Genomic DNA, 9,457 nt, shown 5'->3' on the forward strand with positions numbered 1-9,457 from the left:
TGCATCAGTTTATTTACGATTATATATGCTGAAAAATCTACCGTTTGTTACATGTGCGTCATGCTAGTTTAAGTGCCAAACCCACGTATTCAGAGGATAATCAAAATGTAGATATTTAAAACTGTCGAGTGAAAAATGCGTGAGCTTTTACAAATGTCAGCTTCAGTCAATTGAAGTCTGTTTGAAAATTAGTGAATTACCTGGGAATTTTAAATGATTAAAAAAACCGAAAAATATCAAAAACAATGTTACTCGTTTATTACCTATTACGGTTTTAATGCTTATTATACATGTGATGGACTTGATATTTTAAACCTTCATAAATAACTCTTTTTTTTCTTTAGGTACTTGAAAAAAACAATTTGAATAATTTTAATCACCAAAATTTAAACCCAGTACAAATAAACAAATATATATTTACCCATGTACTGGACTAGCTGCACTACCTATTAGTCATCCCTCGTTAGCACAGGAATAACTTTACGGATTTACAACTCTAAAATCAAGGACTCGATTCCCCTCGGTGGACTCAGCAGATAGCCTGAAGTGACTTTGCTATAAGAAGACACACACACACCTAGTAGTCGGCCCTCCAATTGCACAACGACATTTGTACGGACTCACATCGCTCGAAATCAAGTTTCTTTAATCATGGTCCAATAAAATGGGGGTTGAGCCCACTCATGATCTTCCTCATGCTATCCGTTATCAGTGTGTCAAGTCGCATGCTGATTGATCAAGAATATATAAAGAACAGATGTATACACATATTAAAGTTTCTTTGTATAGAAGATGGGGTCCAACCTCTTCCTGACTTTCCTTATGTCATCCTATGCCAATGTGTCCAATTTGTTGCTGGTTTGTCAAGAAATGTGGAAAGAAACAAACAGCTGAAAGATGTTACCTGTTACTGTTCATGAAACTGAGTTACTGAGCTCTTTCATTTTTTAAGTTTCCAGAATTTTGTCTTTCAGTTAAAAACTCTCAATATTGCACACAAGAATGCCACACGTTATTTCAGTTTAACGCTAAAATTCAAGGATAGTTCCCTACGGTGGACATGAAACAAGTTGCAATGTGACAGAAATTATTGATTTTACAATTTTTTTTAAGCATTAGAAGTGACGTTATGGACCAGTCGTCATTATCTCTACTGAGGGCTAATAACGTTTTTGATGATACGTTATTTGTTAAGACAAACCATGTGTAAAAATAACAACTCAAGTTCAGTTCCTTACGGGGATAAAACAACTTTCAGTTTATTCTTCTTGTAATGAGAGTAAAATATTAAGAATATCATCATACTTATAGAAAAAGCTGTTGGGAATAAAAATCAATGTTCTTTTTATGTTTTGTCCAATACGATGACTTAAATCAACTTTTTAATTTTTTTATTACTACTAATCAGTTTATAACTTATTCTTTTCATACGTTTTGGTCAGTAGTCGGCTATAGTGATCAATAAAGATCTGTAAAATACTATTCTGTGTATTGTTCTGAGCAGAGGTTCAGAGCCCGGATCTTCTTGATGGAAATTCGGTACGTTATCAACTCCACACAGTAATACCGATCTCGGAAATTCCTAACTTATGACTTTCTTACGCAAGTCGGGAAAAACCAGATAAGTTATTTGCAAAATATTAAAATGAGAATCTGATGCGTTAGCTACTTTAATAAACTAATTGTATTGATGTTTTTGAAGAGGGGTATCCAGGTTTTACTGACATTATTTATAACAAATTGAGTTGCCTCTCCTCTGTATGTATGTCTGTAAGTAGTTATGATGACGAGAAACCCACTTGAAGTAAAAATGTATTCTAAAGACGACTGCTATTGGTATTAAAACTTTAACTGAAATAAAGTTCAGTACAACGTTTAAAAGTCAACTTTCAGATAATATTTTAATAAACATACCAGCCTCATTCACAACACATGATTTATCGCTGCTGTCAGATAGATCAAAACTGACCATTGTCAGTTATTTGAAATATTTATCTAATATATAGCAACAATGTTTCAAAACATGAGATAATTCAAATGATAATGAAATTTTACATATTTAAGGATAACTGACCTTTCATTTTGTAAACAAAATTTGTTCTAAGCCACTAATACAGTCCGATAACTTGCTGTATGTTGAGTACAGTATGCCATAATCGTACGCTAACCCGTCAGTTATTGATAAGATACAGTTTGTGTTTTGTGCGACAACATAATGAGCTTACACAGATAGCGGCAATGTTTCATCATTGATAATTACGTTTTAAAAACGTACAGTTTAATTAAATATAAAGAGTGTATTTCAGTGATATGTATGACTACATATTTAGTTTCTAAAGTGAACAATCTATTTTCAATATGTTGTAAATGTATTAAAGAGCATTAAAATTGACTTCTATTGTGATAAAAGTTTCCATACATATATTGTAATTGTCACACGTTCAAGTTGGATAGAACTTTCATTTTATCAGTAAGTTTTAATTAAGATATTGTTCTTTCAGAACTATTTAAATGATAAGGAAAAATAAGTAATTTGATGATAATAAGCGTTTTATGACAAATTAATTATAAATGTATTAATTAATTAGTGTTATGTATCTTTGTTAATGAAAATTTAATTATAATTGAATTACTACTACGAGTCTTGCTTCATTAATGAATTACTTATAATTGATTGGTGTTAAACGTCCTACTTAGAATGAATTAATTCATACTTTATTATTGAGTGATGTTTGGAACGCTACAAAGTGATACTTCTACGTGGTCTTCCAATATGGAGCCCTAGCGATGTGTGGTACAATGTCAAAATGGATGGCTGTGAAAGCGGCCTAACATCGCGTCCTCTGGTGGCATCTTTTGGAATTTTGACGTCTTCATCTTTGATGGCATTTTTCCCCTAACCCCTTGTCCCCATTCTTCTCGTACATCCAGAATGGAGCATTAACTACTTACAGACATATTTCCTAATTTCTGATAAAGGATATGTAAACAAAATAAATTAGATATAGTAATCAGAAGCCACAACACAATACGTTCACAATTATTGTGCACTAATCCACCCAAAGACCCAACGTAAAGGGAAAACAGTTTGTGAACTTGAACTCTAACACAATGACAAAACAGAAAGACAAACTTTGTACCAATTTATCTGCAATAACTTGTAACGTTTGAGAAGAAAAGCATATGACAAAAAGTAGTAACACAAAAGGAATGGGATATAAGCCAGACATGAGACAAAAGTCCGATCCGCGACGAATCGCCAAGTGGCCCACGATGTCCAACGGGAAAATCAAACATAGAGAGTTCGCGCCTGCGCGAAGATTAAGCGCTATGGAAGAATATGCATTAGATTAGATACTGGATGGTTCCATATTTGTGTCGAGCAATAAAGAAAATTTAATAAGCAAATCTCGTTAATGCATAGGCATTTAATCATTGGAGCAATGATGTAACATTTCCGTAATTACGAAATCTCACGAGTTCCACTTGTTCTTTGAGATTTACTTACGAGCCCTATTTTGATATGATTTTGTAATAAAAATGGCAGCTAATCGTAAAAGAAACGTTGACAACGAAAACCGGCAGTTTCATGACGACTGGACTGCGCAATACTGTTTTGTTCAACAACAGAAGAACGTGATTTGTCTGCTGTGTCATTCAACAGTAGCAGTGGCGGAGGTATCCAATATAAAGCGTCATTATGAGTCGAAGCATAAAGATTTCCACAACGTTGTCGGTGATAAACGAACAGCTCGAATTGAATCTCTGCGGCGGTCGCTGAATCTCCAGCAGAACGTTTTCTCAAAGCAGTCAGCAGATTTTGGTGCAGCATGTGAGGTCAGTTACGATATTTCATTGACGATAGCGAAATTTGGCCAACCGTTCACTTATGGTGATTTTGTTAAGCAATGTATGATTACTGCATCGGAAAAGTTGTGTCCGGAAGCAGTTTGCAAGCTAAAGACGGTGGCTTTGAATCGTATGACAGAATTTCACACTTCTCAGCAGACGTGGCAGCTTACAAATAAAGCAGCCAACTTTATCTACTTCTTTTTGGCAGCAGACGAGTCGACTGACATCAGTTCAACAGCACAGTTACTAGTTTTGTTCGTGGTGTGTCGTCATATCACAGAGGAACTAATAGGCATGGGTTCCATGAAGGGTTAGACAACTGGGTCTGCTCTATTCGAGGAGACAGTACGACTGTGTAGTATTGTTTCATTGGATTTCACGAAACTGGTAAGTGTGACAACTGATAGAGCACTAGCCATGACTGGAGAAAGTAACGGGCTGGTAGCACTGTTGATGAAGCATCGAGGAAAGCAGAACAGACAGTTGGTGAAGTTGCACTGTATTATTCACCAACAAAACCTGTGCAGTAAAGAACTTGGTTTTCAGATACTGATGGTATTAGTGACAAAAACCATTAATTCCATCAAATCACGAGGGCTCAATCACCGTCAGTTTCGAAGTCTTGTTTAAGAAATTGATTCAGACTATGGTGACCTTGTGTATCGTTGTGAAGTACGCTGGCTGAGTCGAGGGAAGATGCTCAGAAGATTCTGGGTGCTGATTGATGAGGTAATAGAATTCCTCAGAAGCAAGTGATTTCCATGACTGATCCAACATGGCAAGCTGATTTGATCTTTCTGGTCGATATGACACAACACTTGAATGATCTGAATTTGAAGTTGCAAGGCAAAAATCAGCTTGTCTGTCAGCTTAAAAATCGTGTCTCAGCTTTCAGGACAAAGTTGCAGTTGTTCCGGCAGCAAGCAGCATCAGGCAACTTTGTACACTTTCCCACTTTTTAGTCGCAGCTACAGAAGAATCAGGACATTGACACACAAGTTTATGTTGGAAAGCGAGATACCTTGATTCAATCCTTCAACTCACGGTTTCATGACTTTGACCAATGCAGAACGTTGATGAAACATTTTGCTGATCTGTCAGTGGATGACTTGTCAGCAGAATATCCGCTCAAACTTACTGATCTCCAGTCATCTGATGAACTGCGTGCTATTTACTGAGAAAACAGTTTGCTTGACTTCTACAAAACGTTGCCTGATACATTTTCTAATCTGAAAGAGAACGCACTTGTCTACACCAGCATGTTTGGCAGCACATAGTGCTACGAACAGGCTTTATCGCAAATGAAACTGAATAAAAACAACACTCGCAATCAGCTGTCTGATGATCATCTGGAAGCAGTCTTGCGTCTTTCAACGTTAAAGATCAAGCCGGACATTTCTAAGCTCGTAGATGACATACAGCACTATCTATCGCACTGACTTTGTGACAGTTGACGTATCATAACATGTCTTAGAATAATGTGCAAACTCTTTAATGTAATCGTTATTTGTTTGTTCTTAAATGTGATGTCCATCTTGTGCGAAACAACTGTGGGACGATTTTAATCTTCACTTTTGTGGCCCCTAACTGTTACGAGAAGTTTGTTTGTGGCCCCTGACTCAAAAAGTTTGTTCACCATTGATTTACAGCATCTTCTGTGAACGTGAACTCTAACCCAATGACGAAATATAAAAAAAAACTTTGTATCAAGTTACCTGCAATAAATTGTAACGTTTGGGAAGAAAAGCATATGACAAAAAGTAGTAATACAAAAAGAATACGATACAAGCCAGACATGAGACAAAAGAACTTTACATTTATTTAATTGATAACACATAAACTCAACTTACCATAAATCAAGTCAGTGAAACCTGGATGCCCCTCTTCAGAAACATCTGTACAGTTGGTTTATCAAATCAGCTAGAGTAGCCCAAGAGTTGGCGGTGGGTGGTGATGACTAGCTGCCTTCCCTCTAGTCTTACACTGCTAAATTAGGGACGGCTAGCACAGATAGCCCTCGAGTAGCTTTGTGCGAAATTTCCAAACAAACAAAATCAAATCAGCTAACGAATCAGCTAAAAAAGAGGTTATCCGGTTTTTTCTACGATTTCTATAATTCACTGAATAAGAGAGTCATAAGTTATGAATTTCCGTAATCGACATTACTGAGTTGGGTGAATAACATATCGTATTTTCCTAACAACTGCTGTATGTCTGTAAGTTTTCCTGTTTATTATTATTACTTATTCTCTTCTTTATCGAGTGATCTGTTTATAAATTAGTAATAAGAGTTAAGTATATATGTAAAAACGGCTGGTGTGGGTTGACAAAATTTTTTTATGTAGAGGAGCGAACAACGTTTCGACCTTCGGTCATCGTCAGGTTCGTTGTTCGCTCCTCTACATAAAAAAATATTTTCTCAACCCATACCAGCCGTTTCTACATATATATTGTTCTCTACAAGTGGGTTTTCTCGTCATCACGGATTAGAAATAAGAGTTGTATTGTTTTGAATTTCTTCCTTACTTTTGGCATCTTTTATATTAGAAATATATTTTTCCGGAAACGTTAATGTTAGCTTCGAAGTGTTTCATATAGAGGTGACTGAGTATTGGTGATAGTTATATTATGGTGGCATTAGCATGTTTTTTGTGTTCCACGTATTTCTGAACAGTTGACTTTATTTTTCTCTGATGTCTTCGGCAAGCTGTAAATTCTTTCTTCTGTGGTTTGATAGGGCGAAGTTTATCACATCAATTAATACAGTTTCTTCAGGATCTGTTGTTCGTTTATAAAAGTTCATTATTTTGTGTTTTGGTCTTCTGTGTGAGTAGGCTTCTTGCTGTTAGGATCAATGAATGGCTTTAGTTTCTTTTAAATTTTGTGCACGTTTGAAAGAAAGTTTATACGGTTATTCGTATGTTAATAGAGTTTATGTTTTTTATAGATCACTAATCTTATTTTGCTTCTTGTGTATGTTTATATGGTGATGTGTAATTTCAACTTTGATGTTTACATTATTTTGCTTCTTGTGTATGTTTATATGGTGATATGTGATCCCATCTTTGGTGTTGACATTATTTTGCTTCTTGTGTATGTTTATATGGTGATATGTGATCCCATCTTTAATGTTTACATTATTTTACTTCTTGTGTGTGTTTGTATGGTGATATGTGATCCCATCTTTGATGTTTACATTACTTTGTTCTTTGTGTATGTTTATATGGTGATATGTGATCCCATCTTCGATGTTGACATTATTTTGTTCTTTGTGTATGTTTATATGGTGATATGTGATCCCATCTTCGATGTTGAGATTAGTTTGTTCTTTGTGTATGTTTATATGGTGATATGTGATCCCATCTTTGATGTTGACATTACTTTGTGTATGTTTATATGGTGATATGTGATCCCATCTTTGATGTTGACATTACTTTGTTCTTTGCGTATGTTTATATGGTGATATGTGATCCCATCTTGGAGCATGGCTTTGTTGCCTTTCTGAATTAGTATCTAACACCGTAGATTATTGTTACTTTAGATAACCGTAGACCGTTTGTGAACTTCGTAATATTTTTTCTTACGAAGGTGTGGGTAGTGGATATTTATTTTAGACAACTTATTATGATGTTTCCTTCAATCTTTAAATTCATTATTAAATCTTGTGTTGTGACGGTTAGTACGTTGCTGTAGTTTAAAATTATATGTTTACTATTTTTCGTGACCTCCATTAATAACAATTGATGTTCATTGCTCATTTATATTTTTGCTATTATTTATATTGGCCTGGCATAGCCAAGCGCGTAAGGCGTGCGCTTCGTAATCTGAGGGTCGCGGGTTCGCGCCCGAGTCGCGCCAAACATGCTCGCCCTCCCAGCCGTGGGGGCATTATAATTTGATGGTCAATCCCACTATTCGTTGGTAAAAGAGTAGCCCAAGTGTTGGTGGTGGGTGGTCATGACTAGAAGTTGCCTTCCCTCTAGTCTTACACTGCTAAATTAGGGACGGCAAGCACAGATAGCCCTCGAGTAGCTTTGTGCGAAATTCCGAAACAAACAAACAAAGCTATTATTTATCATACTTGTATAAACAATGTACTTCAGATATCAAAACTTCCTTGAGAAATATTAGTCTACTTATTGTTATAACACGTTCTTCGAACAATAACTTCAACTCAATACTAATAAAGACGTTAATGACAGAGTATTGTTAAGTTACACGATTTTCTGTTAGTGAAGAGAATTTGATTTCAGATGATATAGCAATGATTAAAATTCATCTTCATGTTTAATGATAATTTAATTTACAAAGTATATATACGTATAAAGACTCGTTTTTATAACGTTTAATAAACAAAACCTTTTACTATTTTAGAATGAAGATACTGTTAATATTAAATTTTTGTGTTAGTGTTATTAACATGGTAATTTGTTGAATATAATTAGAATAAAAGTGGTAAAATGTTCTCGAATAAAATACTCTGTACATTGTATATTTCAATCATGTATTTCTGTCAAAAACACTATGTATTTAGATTACTCATCCTTTTGTAGTGTCTGTCTTAGATTTGAAAAATGCATTTAAACAAAAGCAGTTCATTCATGTTAGTGCGATATTTTCAGATACATTAACTTATATCTCAGGTAATATCCTCAAATTAATAGATGTTCGAAAAGTAAATGTTTTACGAAATAAGTCTGACCTCTGGCTTTGACAGAATTAGGAGTAATAAAAGAGCCGGATTAAGTGTAAATACAATGAAATTTAATTTTTATTCACATAAATGGCCATAGTAACGAGTGTACTGGACTGAAGACTGAATTTACTGAAGGCTATAAATAACTCAGCTTGTTTGAAGGTGTAAATAAAATAACATTGTTATATTTTACACGATGAGGACAAAAACTTAGCAATCCACTTAAACAATGATACGCTAGACGAAGGGAGCATAGTTATATATACATGAGAAGTTATGATGGAGAAAAACCAGAAAAAAATTGTAACAAACGTGAAAGGAACTTAGCAACACTTCTTGATTAAACCTCTATTAACGTGTGAAAACTTTTAAAAATTATGAAGATCTTAAAATGTTTATATTATTGTTTAAAGGTGGAAAATACTAGGCATGCGTTTGTTTACTTTAGGTTCAGGTACGTGTTTATTCCTTTTTCTAATCACTCTTTAAAACTACTTCCTCTGTACATTATTACATCATTTCCTTTCTGTTGGTAAAGCATACGTCAATTACCCTAGTTGCCAAAACGAACGTCACTTCTCCGTTGGTAAAACGGTGTAATGTTGCGCATCTTTATTTCAGGAAGTTTCTTATGTGTAAAGCTCAACCTCTAAGAGAAAATAGGATTTCTTTCCTGTTCCTCAACGTTAGAAAATATTTTGCAAGGTTATGTGATCCCTGTATATCACGTCATAACGTTTATAAAGAAAGTCACCTTACGAATTAGTTTGTCAAGCTGAAGGAAAATATGACATGTCAATATTTTTCTGTTAAGCAACACGATGGACAAGAGTGCAGTTTTCGGAATTGAGTGTCCAATAAAGGAATTTTTACCACGATGCGAGGTAAGTTGTGTACTTAACATTTTGT

General features: G+C 34.9%; 1 protein-coding gene across 6 annotated transcripts in view; it reads left to right on the plus strand.

The window, feature by feature from the left end:
* The first annotated feature begins 9,100 nt into the window (after nt 1–9,100).
* The window catches only part of LOC143229683 (uncharacterized), a 43,467-nt gene continuing 43,110 nt past the window's right edge, over nt 9,101–9,457 (plus strand). For 4 of the 6 annotated variants that reach the window (XR_013015998.1, XR_013015994.1, XR_013015995.1 and 1 more), the window contains exon 1: nt 9,101–9,432. The gene's annotated coding sequence lies outside the window, so the exon portion shown is untranslated. The remainder of the gene's footprint in view (nt 9,433–9,457) is intronic. The other 2 variants (XR_013015997.1, XR_013015996.1) reach the window with 1 other exon arrangement.

The sequence above is a fragment of the Tachypleus tridentatus genome, chromosome 10, assembly GCF_004210375.1.
Source record: "Tachypleus tridentatus isolate NWPU-2018 chromosome 10, ASM421037v1, whole genome shotgun sequence".
NCBI classification, from domain to species: domain Eukaryota; kingdom Metazoa; phylum Arthropoda; class Merostomata; order Xiphosura; family Limulidae; genus Tachypleus; species Tachypleus tridentatus.